Genomic DNA, 16,021 nt, shown 5'->3' with positions numbered 1-16,021 from the left:
AACTCAAATGGATACTTTGACAATTTTCAATCTGGTTTCCGATCGCATCACAGCACAGAGACAGCACTCCTAAACATAATAAACGATATTCGCTTAAATACTGATACAGGCAAATTATCAGTACTGGTACTACTCGACCTCAGTGCTGCATTTGACACTGTTGATCACAACATACTCCTTGACAGGCTGGAAAACTGGGTGGGGCTTTCTGCGATGGTCCTAAAATGGTTCAAGTCATACTTAGAAGGGAGAGGTTATTATGTTAGTATAGGAGACCATAAGTCTGAGTGGACGTCCATGACATGTGGAGTCCCTCAAGGTACAATTCTTGCGCCACTCCTGTTCAACCTGTATATGCTCCCAATGAGCCAAATAATGAGAAAGAACCACATTGCTTACCACAGCTATGCAGACGACACACAGATCTACTTAGCCCTATCACCTAACGGTTACAGCCCCATTGAATCCCTGTGCCAATGCATTGATGAAGTAAACAGTTGGATGTGCCAAAACTTTCTTCAGTTAAACAAAGACAAAACTGAAGTCATTGCGTTTGGAAACAAAGATGAAGTTCTCAAGGTGAATGCATACCTTGACGCTAGGGGTCAAACAACTAAAAATCAAGTCAGGAATCTTGGTGTGTCTCTAGAGTCAGACTTTAGTTTCAGTAGTCATGTCAAAGCAATAACTAATTCAGCATACTATCATCTGAAAAATATTTCAAGAATTAGATGCTTTGTTTCCAGTCAAGACCTAGAGAAACGTGTGCATGCTTTCATCACCAGCAGGGTGGATTATTGTAATGGACTCCTCACTGGCCTTCCCAAAAAGACCATAAGACAGTTGCAGCTCATACAGAACGCTGCTGCCAGGATTCTGAGCAGAACCAGAAAATATGAACATATCACACCAGTCCTCAGGTCTTTACACTGGCTCCCAGTTACATTTAGGATTGATTTTAAAGTATTATTACTGGTATATAAATCACTCAATGGGCTAGGATCTCAATATATTGCAGATATGCTCACTGAATATAAACCCAACAGATCACTCAGATCATTAGGATCACATCAGCTAGAAATACCAAGGGTTCACTCTAAGCAAGGAGAGTCTGCTTTTAGCTATTATGCCAGCCGCAGCTGGAACCAGCTTCCAGAAGAGATCAGATGTGCTTCTACAGTAGTCACATTCAAATCCAGACATCTGTTTAGCTATGCCTTCCAGGGCTCCTCCTCCCGAGTCTTCCAGGGCTCTGCCTCTCAAGTCTCTCGAGCCTCCTAGGGCTCCGCCTCTCAAGCCTCTCGAGCCTTCCAGGGCTCCGCCTCCCAAGTCTCTCAAGTCTCTCGAGTCTTCTAGGGCTCCTCCTCCCGAGCTTTCCAGAGCTCCGCCTTCTGAGTTTTCCGAGCGTTCCAGAGCTCCGCCTTCCGAGTTTCCCGAGCTTTCCAGAGCTCCGCCTTCCGAGTTTCCCGAGCTTTCCAGAGCTCCGCCTTCCGAGTTTCCCGAGCTTTCCAGAGCTCCGCCTTCCGAGTTTCCCGAGCTTTCCAGAGCTCTGCCTTCCGAGCTTCCAGAGCTCCGCCCTCCGAGCTTCCCAGAGCTCCACCTCTCAAGCCTCTCGAGCCTTCTAGGGCTCCGCCTCTCAAGTCTCTCGAGCCTGCCGGGGCTCCGCCCCTTAAGCCTCTCGAGCCTTCCAGGGCTCCGCCCCTCAAGCCTCTTGGGCCTTCCAGGGCTTCGCCCCTCAAGCCTCTCGGGCCTTCCAGGGCTCCCCCCTCAAGCCTCTCGAGCCTTCCAGGGCTCCGCCTCTCAAGCCTCTCGAGCCTTCCAGGGCTCCGCCCCTCAAGCCTCTCGGGCCTTCCAGGGCTCCGCCCCTCAAGCCTCTCGAGCCTCCCAGGGCTCCGCCCCTCAAGCCTCTCGAGCCTCCCAGGGCTCCACCCCTCAAGCCTCTCGAGCCTCCCAGGGCTCCGCCCCTCAAGCCTCTCGAACCTCCCAGGGCTCCACCCCTCAAGTCTCTCGAGCCACCCATGGCTCCGCCTCCAGAGCCTCCTACGGCTCCACCTCCCGAGCCTCCAACGGCTCTTCTCCCCGAGCCTTCCTCAGCTCCGTCTCCTGCTCCTCCTGAGCTTTCCATGGGTCCGCCTCCCTTGGCTCCGCCTCCTGGGCCTCCAGAACCTCCCACAGCTTCGTCTCCAGAGCCCCTCTCAGCTCCGCCTCCGGGACCTGTCCCTGTCCTGAGGCTGCCTCCCAGGCCTCCTAGACCTGTCCCCGTCCTGTGGCCTCTTCCTGGGCCTCCTGACCCTGTTCCCATCCTGTGGCTGCCTCCCAGGCCTCCTGACCCAGTCCCAGTACTGTGGCCTCTTCCCAGGCCCCCTGACCCAGTCCCTGTCCAGTGGTCTCCTCCCAGGCTCCCTGACCCGGTCTCTGTCCTTGCCAAGTGGCCAGCTGCCGGGCCATCTAAACCGGCCTCTGTCCTGTGGCCACCTCTCAGGCCCTCCGAACTGGCCCCTGCTCTACGGCCATCTCCCAGTCCACCTAAACCCGCCCCTACCCGGTGGAAGCTCCCCAGGCCACCCAACCTGGTTCCCAGCACACACCCCCAGAGACTGCTTATCTGCCCTCTCGCCTTTCTTGGTCTGTCTCTGTGTCCCTTGTGCCCCTCGTTGACCTCTGGACTGCCTGTCTGCCCCTCGTTGCCCCCTGGACTGCCTGTCTGCCCCTCGTTGCCCCCCGGACTTCCTGTCTGCCCTCTGTGCCCCCGGTGCCATCATTTTGTTTTCTGTGGGTTCCTTTTTGTCTTTTGGTGTTTTTTCTTTTAGGATCGTCTGGGATCCGATCCTTAGAGGGGGGGCTATGTTAGGGTTACCTTGTCTGGTTTTACCGTTGCCCCTTTGGTTTCCATTTTTGTCGCTTTTGTTTTCCGTAGTTTTCACTTTTGTCCCTTGTTTAGCTCCACTGTCACTAGTCTATGGTTTAAAAGAACTACACTTCCCAGTATCCACCTGTCATCATCACTGCCATTTTGTTCATTGTGCTCACCTGTGCATCATTTGTAATCATCCTGTCCTTGTGTATTTATATCCTGGTTTTTGGTTCAGTCCTTGTCTTTCGTTGAATGTTGTTGTGCGTAGTTTATGCTCGCTCCCATGCCTGTGTTCCCGTGTTTCCAGTTCCTGTGTTTTCGTGTTTTGTTTTCATTTTGCCCATCGTGGTAGTTTTGTTTGTTCATGCCTGTTTGTTTCCTTTTTATCAATAAACCCGCATTTGGATCCTCATCCCTTGTCTGACTCCGACCTCATTCGGAACACTCCTTTAGGGAGACAAAATATAGCACCATCGAGAAGGAGTGTCTTGCTCCTTGTTACTTAATTAAGTGGGCTGTTCTGACACTCCGCTACTACCTGCTGGGGCGGGCCTTCACCCTCTGTTCCGATTACGCCCCACTGCAGTGGCTCCACTGCATGAATGATACTAACGCGCGGCTCACCCGTTGTTATCTGGCTCTCCAGCCCTTTAAATACAAGGTGGTCAACAGACCGGGTGCGCAGATGGTTGTGGCTGACTTTGTCTCCAGAGGGGGGGATGTTGGGGACGTGGTCATGTGTCGGTCTGTGGGAAAAAGAGAGCGGTAAGGCTTGTCAAGTCAAGTCAATTTTATTTGTATAGTGCCTTTCACAACACACATCATTTCAAAGCAGCTTTACAGAAGATCAGCATTAACATGATAAAACTGTAATGTCTATAAAGTCAATGAATCATCATTGTGTAATTTAGATAAAATACGATTCTTAATCGTGTTTAAAAATAATTAAATAATAATTGTATTAATAACCCCAGTGCGCAAGATGTAGATTAATGGAGAAAAATAACCTTGGGAGAAACAAAACTCACTGTGGGGGCCAGTTCTCCTCTGGATAACATCATGAATCTAATGTAAATATTACTTATGTATAGTTAAAATCATGGTTTAAAATTATTAAATTAAGTAAGTGTTAAGGGTCAGTGTTTAAACATCGATTGTGTTTGAACTGTAAGATTAATGACCAATGTCTTTGAAGTTGTTGTAGAAATTTTAATGCTAGTAGACTAGTCCCTGTATCTAAGGAATGTATAGGGGGAGGATCTGCTTCTCTTGGAGACCTTGGAGAAAAGAGGTATAAAAAACAATTCAGCCCTCCCCGACAGGGTCTCTCTCTCATGGCACAGAGTAATTCCTTTGTAATGACTGGGTCCTTCTTGCAAGAATAAATAATTATAAAAGACTGTTTGATTCAGAGTGTCTCTTATGCAGTGATAATGGTTGGTTAATAATTTTTTTGCCACAACAATTTGGTGTCAGAATAGTGGGATTCCTTGGAAGTTTCTTCTGGACCTGAGAGCGGACGGTGTTTGGCCACCTGGACTGAGAAGTTCCAGCTCTACCTCGTAAGCTTAAGAGAGAGGGACCGACCGCATCATGGCCAGGAGAAACTCCACTGGAATCAAATGAAAACTAACCCGTGGCAACCCAAATATCTCTGATAAGAGACGACTAAATTATTTTCTTTTGGTATAAGAGTGAGTGAACCATAGTGGCTGAGACTGTTTTCTGTGGTGCGAGTTCAAGAGGTTCTCGAGCAGAAACTTAGACCTACGAACAGGTCAAGAGGTTTTCTAAACACAGACTGAGTTCTCGCAAAAATTGTTTAATTAGGTTAGCTAAAATACTGAGTGCTGGAACGTACTCCAGAGAAAGATTTTGAGTAAACTGTAATTAACAAAGCACTAGGGAGTGCACCCTTATCTGATCTTGGGTTAAGAAATCAGATCTGTTGGAGACGTCCGACAGATTATTAGACGTGCGTCGATCGGTAAATCCACAGAGAAACAGAAACAGCCAGTATGGGGAAAGTCTCAAAGCAAGCTTGCCAAATTTGATACACTGGTTTTCTGTCAAATGAGAAAAACTATAGTAGAAACAATGTGCAGGACATAGAGAAACTGATCAAATACCATGATTTCCCCAGGGAGGGAACACTGAGCATGACTACACTGAGAGTGGTGCGAGAATCAGTGGAACAGGGCAGCGAGGCACAAAAAGGTTGTTGTGGCTGCGTTCAACATGTGTGTAAAAAATTTGAACAGACAGTGTGCTGTTGGCTTAAGGAAGCAGATAGAAGAGAACGAAAGCAAATGCAGAAAGAATTAGCATGTAGGATTGAAAAGTGTAGGTAAAAACTAAAATAAAATGTGTGAAAGATCTGTTTGTGTGTCAGCACTACCAGAACCGACTAATGAAAAGTATGTTTGTGTTTCCCCACATGCAACGGCGATTGTGCCGGCACCGCCGGCGTATAATCATCACTATCCCGTGGCGGAGCTGAAAGCCCTGAAACTGAACCCCGACCTCGACTGCTCTCCGCCCAGAAGACAAGCACAACAAGCAGCTTCTCCCGACTCGGACAGTGAAAGAGACCTGAATGAACTTTTTTCTGAGACCTGAGATCGCACAAGCGGTGAAAGCAAGTTACATTGAATGGAAGAGCGGGCGGCTGACCTCCACCCTGGCACATGCTGTGCACGCAGAGCAACAGCTGCTGACAAAGAAAGACAAAGTCACGGCAAAGAGGGAGAAAGATCTTCAGCTCGCAGTTGTGCGACTACAATCTAATGTCAGCGCATCGAAACCGCAGCAGAAATGGGCCAACAAAAAGAATAGAGTCTACAGAAATCAGCGGAAGTGGAATTGCAGCTTGTGTGAGATTGACGACCATGAGTTCAGAGAATGCACGAAATGCAAACTGTGCAAACAAAAGGGACACTGGGCTACAGACTGTCCGGGGAAAAAAAAGGCAGTCTGAAGCAAGCAAAGTGGAGAGCAGCGAAGAGGGGGTCGAGCTGAGGGTGCTCAGCTGCTGGCTACAGAAAAGGGAAGTGAAAATGGTTTAACCACACACATATACAACACGCACACATACACTGATTTACATACTGCTCTCTGCAATGAAGACAATGCTTGCAAATCTTTGAGTGTGACTGATGAAGCTTTATGTGATAATGTTTCGGATGAATGTTTGAGGATGTACAAAAGTTCAGGGTTTTTACAAATGCCGAGATATCAAATGTTAGTCGATGGGACATTAGTAAATTTTTTGGTAGATTCTGGGGCTGGCCATTCCACGATACGACCATGTGACTTGCCAGGTGTCCCAAAATTGACAGATTCAGTGCATGAGAGCACTTCGGCCTCAGGCCATTTGATTTCTGAAAAATTCACAGTGTCCTTGGAGTGTGAGACGGAGAAGGGGAGAACATTTAAACGTGTTTCTGTGTTCACCAGCTTGTCCGGTACATCTAATGGCCAGAGATTTAATGTGTGAATTGAATTTGACCCTTACGGGGGTTTCTTTGGAATTAGCATTGAGGAAGAACCACAAATATGTTGTTCTAAATTTGAACCGCAGTGGGCATATGAATGGTGTGTGAAAAATAATGATTGGGCAAAAATGATCTTGAAATTGGCAAAAGATTGAACAATGTCATTTAACACAGAAAATATGACACCTGACCAATTGCATTGTACGTCACATGTCGTAATTGAACGGGAACCACAATATGAGGAGGGGTGGTTTAACGGGGTAGAAAATGAAACAGTTTGTGAAAAAAATAGCAGTTTGTGAAACAGGAAATAAGGTTTTTGGGACATGTTATCAGACCAAACAGTAAATCCATCTGTGACAAACATGTACAGGCCATAAAAGATGTGCCAAAACCAATTACGAAAAAACAATTATTGTCATTTTTAGGAATGTGTGCTTATTGTTGTACATTTATTCCTAATTATGCCATTCTTGAACAGCCTTTACGAGCCCTGATGACAGGGAAAGGGCTGAGGTCATGTGACAAGCTTGTTTGGACAAGCGAAGCCGAGGAGGCATTTGCTAACATGAAAGTACAAATGGCCCTGGCTCCCACTTTGGGTCTGCCAGATGTAAACAAACCGTTTGTTCAGATGGTTGATGAGAAAAATGGGTTTATGATTTCTGTTCTTTTGCAGACTCATGGAGACAGACTGCAACCTGTGGCATATTTTTCAACCAAACTTGATGCAGTAGCAGCAGGTCTACCACAGTTTGAGGTCTGTGGCAGCTGATGAACTGGCAGTACTGGCATCCAGGGAATTTGTGGGGTATTCTGATTTAACTTTGATGGTTCCACACGCAGTCTCCATGATTTTGCAAGAACAGAGAACGTCACATTTATCTACAGCCCGATGGCTGAGGTACCACACAATTTTATTGGACATGCCAAACATAACTGTTAAAAGATGCACAACTTTGAATCCTGCCACCCTCCTCCCCACAGAGCAGGATGGCGAGGAACATCACTGTTGTCTGTCAGCGCTTGAACAGGTGTGCACACCGCGTCCAGATCTATTAGACACGCCATTAGGCAATTGAGACAATATCGCCTTTGTGGATGGGTTGGCTTCCAAAGATCCACAAACAGGAAAGAATAAGGTTGGTTACGCGATAACCACTGAATTTGAGGTTGTGACATCTGGCAAACTTATTCAGCTCAGGCAGCTGAGCTGGTTGCTTTAACAGAAGCATGTAAACTTGTGGCAGACAAATGTGTGACAATTTACACAGATTCGCGTTATGCCTTTGGGGTAACACACGATTTTGGTGCTTTTTTTAACATTTCTTATGTCAGATGGTCATCCAATATTAAACGCATCTCTTGTGTCTGAGCTTTTGGAGGCCATTCTTTTAGCAGACAAGGTTGCGATTTGCAAATGTGCAGTGTACACTAACGATAACAGTTCAGTCTCAACAGGAAATGCACGAGCAGACGCGGCAGCGAAGGCCGAGGCAGCGATGGAGACAAGAGAGACTACTTGTGCTTTGATATCTGACAATAACCTCGACATTTCTTCTTTTTTACAGAGCATGCAAACTTTTTCCACAGGCGAGGAGAAAAACAAGTGGAAGGCGGCTGGCTGTAGTTTTAAGGAGAATGGGTGGATGAGCTGTGATGGCATGCCTTATTTACTCAAACACTTCTTTCCTCATTATGGAAAGTTGATACACGGGTTAGACCATGTATCAAAAGCGGGGATGGTTGTGCAAAAGAAAGAATTGTGGTTTACAAAGGGTTTCACGATATTTGCTGAAAGTTTTTGCAAAAGATGTGTCATTTGTAACACACATAACGTGGCAAGAGCGATAAAAACACCTATAGTATCTCAACCACCATCAGGGGGGCCTTTTGAGTATCTGATGATGGATTTCATCGAGTTAACCCTTTGTGGGAAACAGAAATACTGCCTGGTGATGGTTGACATTTGGTCCATATGGGTTGAGGCCTTCCCAACCTCGAAACAAGACTCGGCAGCCGTAGCAAAAGCTCTTTTAACCGAGATTGTTCCAAGATGGGGAATTCCAAAAAAAATCAGCTCGGACAATGGGACACACTTTGTCAATAAAGCAATAAACCAGGTGGGTTAGTTTTTGGGAATTGACATGAGAACACACTGCAGTTACCACGCCGCCAATGGAGGTGCTATTGAGAGGGAGAATCAAACGATCAAGAACAAATTGGCTAAGTGCTGTGAGGAAACTGGGCTCACATGGGTTAAAGCACTCCCAATTGTGTTGATGTACACCAGAATGAGAAAAAGAGTCAAAATAAATTTAAGTCCATTTGAAATACTCTTTGGTAGACCACCATTCATGGGAATAGAGGGGGGGGAAACAAAGGCTGCCATCAACAGATCTGTGTGAGAATGACATGTTGAATTATTGCAAAGAAATGTCTTCTCTGTTGTCCAATGTTTGTGTTCAGGTGAAAGCCGCTCAGGGGAAGGTTGCTGAAACCTTCCTGCATAAATTCAGGCCTGGCGATTTCGTTGTGATTCATGACCTGAGGAGAAAGAGCTGGAAGGCAAAAAGGTGGCTGGGACCATTCCAAGTGCTACTGACGACTCACACGGCTGTGAAGGTCGCAGAGAGAGCAACGTGGGTTCATGCCAACCATTGCAGGAAAGTTCCGCCCACATCGCAGGAGAATCAGCAACAGGAGGAGATTGTTCCGAGTGAATGTCAATAAACACAGAGGTCAAGTTTGAACAACAAGTACCACTATCAGTGGAAGAGCAAGACCAACCACAGAGAATAACACGGCCTGTGTGCAGAGTGAACCCCATCGTGTGGTCACAAGCAGTAATCATCGTGAAAAGGTACGAACTGAAAAGAATTCAAGAACAATGCGAGACGGTTTAAAGCAGGATGGTCTGACTGCAGGGTCAGAATCAACGTGAAGGACAGAACAGCGGACAACTGTACAGCCGTCATCAACGACAAAGAAGTCAACTTCACATGCCCATTCAGCAAGCCACATGAAACTTGGGTGTGTGGGTGTGTGGCAACAAGGCATTTCATCGGATGCCAAAGAAATGGTCAGGGTGTTGTTATCCAGCTTTGATGAATGTGGGTACATCTGTGTATTTTCCAAACAAGGCACCTGGGGTGGGAAGACAAAAAAGAAATGTTGAAATTTTGCCTGGGGTTTTACCAAAGCACTATGCAGGGGACACATTATCTGATCCGTGGACGACGCCTGGAGCAAATGTGGGGTGGTCATTGTTCTTAGGGGTGGGTACAACGGTAACAATTAATAAGATAAATGGGCTAGCATGGACAGTATTAGCAATAGCTAATAGCACAGAAAATGCTTTGACAATGATAAATGATGAAATGGAACAGTTAAGAGATGCGGTCATTCAAAACAGGTTGGTTCTTGATATGTTAACTGCAGAGAAAGGGGGAGTTTGCAAAATGTTGGGAATGTCTTGTTGTTTCAATATTCCAGATTACAGCGACAACATCATGAATGTAATTGAACACATGAGAAAAGCTGTACAGGAGCCAGAACATGTTGAGAGTACATGGTTTACTTTGTATATGAATCTCTGGGGAGGATGGGGGTATTGGCTGATTCAAACTGTGTTACCAATTGCGGTGAAAGGATTGTTGATATTGTTATGTTTACCATGCATCATAACGTGTGTTTCCAGCTCAGTACAGAGACTGGTTAAAGCAGGGATGTCTGTTCAATTGAAAAAAAAATGACAGTCTATCCAGAGGATGATGAACACAAATATGATGATACAAATAGCGAGAGCTACTGTGAAATGTGTTAAAATGAGGTATGTCTTTTCTTTCTGAGAATGTTTTGATATGTAAAGAGGGTTATAAGCAGCGGTCATCCGTGTTACGAGATGACGTACAAGGAGAGGGTTTGAAATGAGGGATTTTATTCTACTTTTATTCTTTGAATTTTTATAGCCTGCTGACATAACCAAAATGTAAAATTGATGTGTTTTTCCTACTTAATCTATGCACAATTTCTTGGTTATACTGAGGTGACTGAGGGTCTGATTTCCATGTCAGAAGTGCAGTAACAGTGTTTACTCATTTAGCCCGGCTTCAGATAAAGTCTTTACTTGCTTGCTAATACTTATGGGACTATCCCCACAAAAAAAAAAACACACAAAAAAAACAGCCTAAGCTTTTTACTTTTTCCAAATGTTATTTCACAAATGTTTAAGAGAGTGATCATTTATGCGAAAATCAGAGATGAATAGTGTAAGTGTGACTTAAAATTTGTCTTATTGTTTATTATTGTGATTGAGTAATCTGAATAATAAAAAGCGGGGAATTGTTGAAGAAATTTTAATGCTAGTAGCCTAGTCCCTGTATCTAAGGAATGTAGAGGAGGAGGATCTGCTTATCTTGGAGACCTTGGGGAAAAGAGGTATAAAAAAACAATTCAGCCCTCCCCGACAGGGTCTCGCTCAAGGCACAGAGTAATTCCATCCACAAAGTCCATTATTAATTAATTGCAGAAGTTCACATAGATGCAATTGTCCTTGTTAATTAGCTGAAGAAGGCTTTTGTTGGCAATAGTTAGTCTATGGATTCCATTTCATGATCGTAGTCCATCAATAGACCGAGGTGATGCAGGTTGGAGTTGGCATCAGTTCATCCTCTGAAGTCCATCATAATAGACTGAAGTGATGTTTGGCTGGCACCGGCTGCATTTAGTCATCATCATTCAGCGACATGTAGCAGTGGAGTCCAACGTGAAGCAGGAATGGTGCTGGATCCAGCCGGTTCTGGTGACCTCAGGATAGGAGTCCCGAGGTTGAGACATGGAAACAAATAAAATAATATAAGCATAGATGCCATTCAATTTATTGCAGAGTTAGAGATCATGCTCAAAGTTTCTGGTTTCTGGTTCCGGCAGACCCAACTAAAGCAGCCTAATTGTGGGTTGGAGGATAAATTAGGTGTATGCCTGGCTAAATAGATGAGTCTTTAGTCTAGACTTAAACTGAGAGAGTGTGTCTGCATCTAGAACAATGTTAGGGAGACTATTCCATAGATAAGGAGCCAAATATGAAAAGGATCTACCTCCTTTTGTGGATTTTGATATTCTAGGAACTATTAACAGGCCAGAATTTTGCGATCTTAATGAACGTGTTGGAATATAGCATGGTAGAAGATCACTTAAGTACTGTGGAGCTAGACCTTTCAAAGCTTTGTACATAGTTAACAGAATTTTAATTTTAACTCCAAGAGAGTTGAGAATATCAATAAATGCTAATCCCATTGTATCATTTTCATTATCTATGTGAATGTTGAAGTCACCAACAATTAAAGCTCTATCTACAGTAACTACAAGATCTGATAAAAAATTAGCAAATTCACTAAGGAAATCTGAATAAGGCCCGGGTGATCTATACACTGTGGCAAGGGTAATAGATGACAGAGATTTTTTATTTATATCTGACGGTGTCACATTAAGCATTATTAGTTCAAAAGACTTACATTTATATCCTGTCCTCTGAGTAACACCAAAAACTTCACTGTAAATTGTAGCAACACCTCCTCCTCGACCCTTCAGACAAGGCTCATGTTTATAACAATAACCTGGGGGAGTAGATTCATTTAAACTAATATATTCATCCGGTTTAAGCAGGTTTCAGTCAAACAGAGCGCATTAAAACTATGGTTTGTAATCATTTCATTGACAATTAGTGCTTTGGTAGAAAGAGATCTAATGTTTAGTAGCTGTATAATTTTTATATGATGTGTGTTCTTAATTTGTTTGTTTTGTTCAAGTTTGACCTTAATCAAATTTTTTTCTAAATGATTTAGTGAAGGTATTGTGTTTGGTAGTTCAGGGAACAGACACAGTCTCTATGAGATATATAGGTGATTGTATGTCTATGTGTTGTAGTTTATGTGACCTGTGTGACATCGCACCTGTTTTCACCTGGTTCATAATTAACCCTAACACCTGTCTCTTGTTATAGTGATGCCAGAGACAGAGAAAGTGACCTTCAAGCCGATCGTGCTTCCCTTTGTTTATCCCTTATTTTTTATTTCGACTGACCATGTGTTGGATAAATTAAAGACTGACCTTGAACCTGCTTCGCTGTCTCCTGACTCCTCCGTTGCCCCGAACTAAGAGCTTTTTACACTTACCTGGCAGACTTTGAGCACTTCACCAAGCAGAGCTAGGAGACAATGGATGGCAATTGTTCTTATCATGCTGACACCATTTGTTTGCTGAAAGTGTAAAGAAAACAACCACACTGTTGTGAAAAGTTTGTGAACCATAAGTATTACAACTAACTGACCACAAATTGATTCTTCACTTGTACAGTCAAATATCAATGTTATATACAAAATACATACCAAATTGGCATCATAATCATATCTTCACAATATTGCGCAACCAATGTCCAAACATGCCTAGTTGCTTCTCACGGGACAGATTGACCAACTGCACTGCGTGTTGGTCAAGTGCACCATAGAATGACTGTAAGAGGTTCTGGTTAGTTATCCTTTGAAATTCAGCACATATCTAAATGTCAGGAAGAGAAATAAGAGACTTTCACACAACTGAAAATGAAGTTGTTAACATAACAGCTTTTGTGATACAGCATCATCCATTTATTCAGAATCATAGAGCACCCTTTCAGCAGAAGGCTCAAAGACACAGATATGTGATCAACCATGATATAGACATAATACATTTACTGGGCAGATTGTTAAATTTTAGGGTGTCACTGCACTTCAAACATAACACTTACCTGGGCTTGAATAAACAGGGCTGCCATCTGCTCTCTATAGTTGTTAAAGCAGGGCTGCTGTTCACAATTTCATGCCTTCTTAATGCAAAAGTTTTCCCATGCAGTGGTTAATTGCAGCAAGATCGTTGTGCACTTTCTTCATCTCCATGGCCATCCTGACTCTCAGCTGTTCAAGATCTTGTTCACTCTCACATTGAGTAAACTGTGGAGAACTGACAGCAACCATGCATGGCTGCTTAAGAGATGACTCAAGGTCACTGATACCTTTACAGTTCTTCTCAGCAACTTCTGCACATCCTCGCTTCTGCTCTGTAATTCTGTATTTTCCCCATTTGAATTTGAGACCAATCTTCCATCCACCCCATCCTTTTTGTGTCCCACGTTCTGCAATGCATTGGAATTGTTTTATCAAGGCCTCTGCAGCTTCCTCAAAGTCACTCTCACTTGGACAGACATTTCTGTTATACAGTGCTCTTGCAACTAGATCAAGAATTTCCTGTCTTTGCTCTCTAATTAAAACCATCTGGCTTTCATTCTTTAAATACTCTTCATTTACTTTTTTAGAATTAAGTCAATGGCATGAGAAAAGGTGGGCAAGCAAACATTTTCATTTGATGATTCCCTGTTGGCTGAGAAGTGGGAATGGTCTGCTGTACCATCAAAACCTTGATTGTGCCTTTATTTGAAAGGTTATATATACAGGTCAGACTACTCATAATGTCTGAAAGGGAATCTTGAAACTGGAGTTCAATTTTGCAATCAATACTGAAATGTTGCATCACTAAAGATTTAAGATGGCTGAGAGAAGCTGGCCGCTCTGGGAGCACCATCCTTTCAATGGCATCATCCTTAAACACCACTCGCAGTTTGAAGTAGAGGACATTGCTAAGAGGAGAAAGAGAGGATAACAGCATTTAGTTAGGACACAACAGAGATTCAAACACAATGTGAAGTAAAGAAATAATATACACGCTATTAATGGAAACCATTACTTCTTTGATATTCTTGACTCTTTTGCAATTTATTTGTCCCAAGACAAAATATTTAAAACAACAATATTTTTTACAATTACAAAATATTACAGATGTAATGGTGCTATTATTGTGTCTATACAGAGTGTGAAATATTAGCAATGCTTTTCAATATAATGCAAACTGATAAAGCAGTGCCACAAACATCAACCTCAAAAATAACCCTACATTGTATTCAATACCTCTCTGACAGAATTTCATACAATAAATGTCAGATTTATTGCATGGCTTATGTACTGGATTGTATTAGATTGCATGTGTATTCTTTCCCCCTGCTTACAGAATTTATGTTGACCTAAGATAACAGACTCCTGTTCTGGCTCCAGCTTTGTACATAACACACAAACATTAGAGTGGTATCCATCTTGTCATCTAACTTGCAAGAAAGCAAATAGGCATATTTATTTTAACTCAGCATCATTATACCACTTATTTAGTGCTATATGCTGCTAAACCAGTTTCATCTCTCTGCACTCTGATTAATGCTAGCTGCTGTGACATTAGGTAGTCATAAAAATGACACCTAAGATGTCTTAAAATTAAAAATATCACATGAGGTGAGCACGAAAAGCTGCTAAATGACCGCGAATTGTCCGCTGCTGATGACGAAATTACATCACACACACTGCGCTACACAGATATTGTTTTTCTAATTGTGTGTTTTTGAAAGCCTACAGTTTTATACTACTAGTGTAAATTATATAATCAAATGTCAGAGTCTACATGGTGTAAATACTTCATTAAAAAGCTGTATTTATTACAGTTGACTATTGCTTTAGTGTTATTTACCAAAATAGTTTTTCAAAACTTGTGCAACATTTGGATTTTTTCTTCTTTAAAAAATATATAACAATTGTATACATTATATCTTCTCGGTTACTGATGTAACCTCCGTTGCCTGATGGAGGGAACGAGACGTTGTGTTAATGAGTTGACACTAGGGGTCACACTTGGGAGCCCAGACATCTCTGATCTTTTGAGAAAAGGCCAATGGGAATTGGCTTGTGGGATTTGCATGCCACTCCCCCGGACATACAGGTATAAAAGGAGTGACGCAGCAAATCACATTCAGGTTTTGCACTGAGGAGCCGAGCCAAAGACCCAGCTATTTCAGCAGTAGGTTCAGTCTTGTGGCAAGAGTGACACAACGTCTCGTTCCCTCCATCAGGGAATGGAGGTTACATCAGTAACCGAGACGTTCCCTATCTGTCACTCACTCGACGTTGTGTCGATGAGTGACAGATAGGATCCAATGGAAAAGGCCACAAGAGCTGAACCGGGTTATGCAGACTGGCGGTGTGAGATGGGCAGACCTCTGTGTGCCTCGTAGCCAGGGCAGCAAGTCGTCACGTAACTCCCCCCAACACACTGGTATGCATGAAGCAGTCCCCTACACCCCGGGGAGTGCTCAGAAGTTTAAGGACTTGCTGACCCAGCCATAGCCGTCTCTGTATTATTCTCCCCAAGAAAAAGGAGCAAATTGTTCAGCTGGGGGCCACATAAGGTCCACATTGGGGGGTGTCCCTCCAAAGTGTAGGACACCGTGGAGACCACACCCGGCCCATAGTACGGGGGCCTAAGTGACGCACATACTGGGGTGTCAGCGAGCCTCTCCAAAGACTTGTCGGCCGCTGGGCTAAAGAGGAAGAAAATCCAGGGTTCTCACTTTTTTGCGAGCGCAACTGGGAGGAAAGCGCACGTCTTCACCTCAAGGTAGGATAAAGGCACTATACGCAAGCGGTACACCCAGCCAGCTGTCCCAAACTTACCTGTTTGTGTCATCTGATAACACACGGGACGAAACTGGCTCAACCCTGAGGTTATAGATCCTTGCAAAGGTATTAGGTGTTGCCCA

This window comes from Xyrauchen texanus, chromosome 30, assembly GCF_025860055.1.
Source record: "Xyrauchen texanus isolate HMW12.3.18 chromosome 30, RBS_HiC_50CHRs, whole genome shotgun sequence".
Lineage (NCBI taxonomy): Eukaryota > Metazoa > Chordata > Actinopteri > Cypriniformes > Catostomidae > Xyrauchen > Xyrauchen texanus.
Note: the sequence above shows the minus strand (reverse complement) of the source record.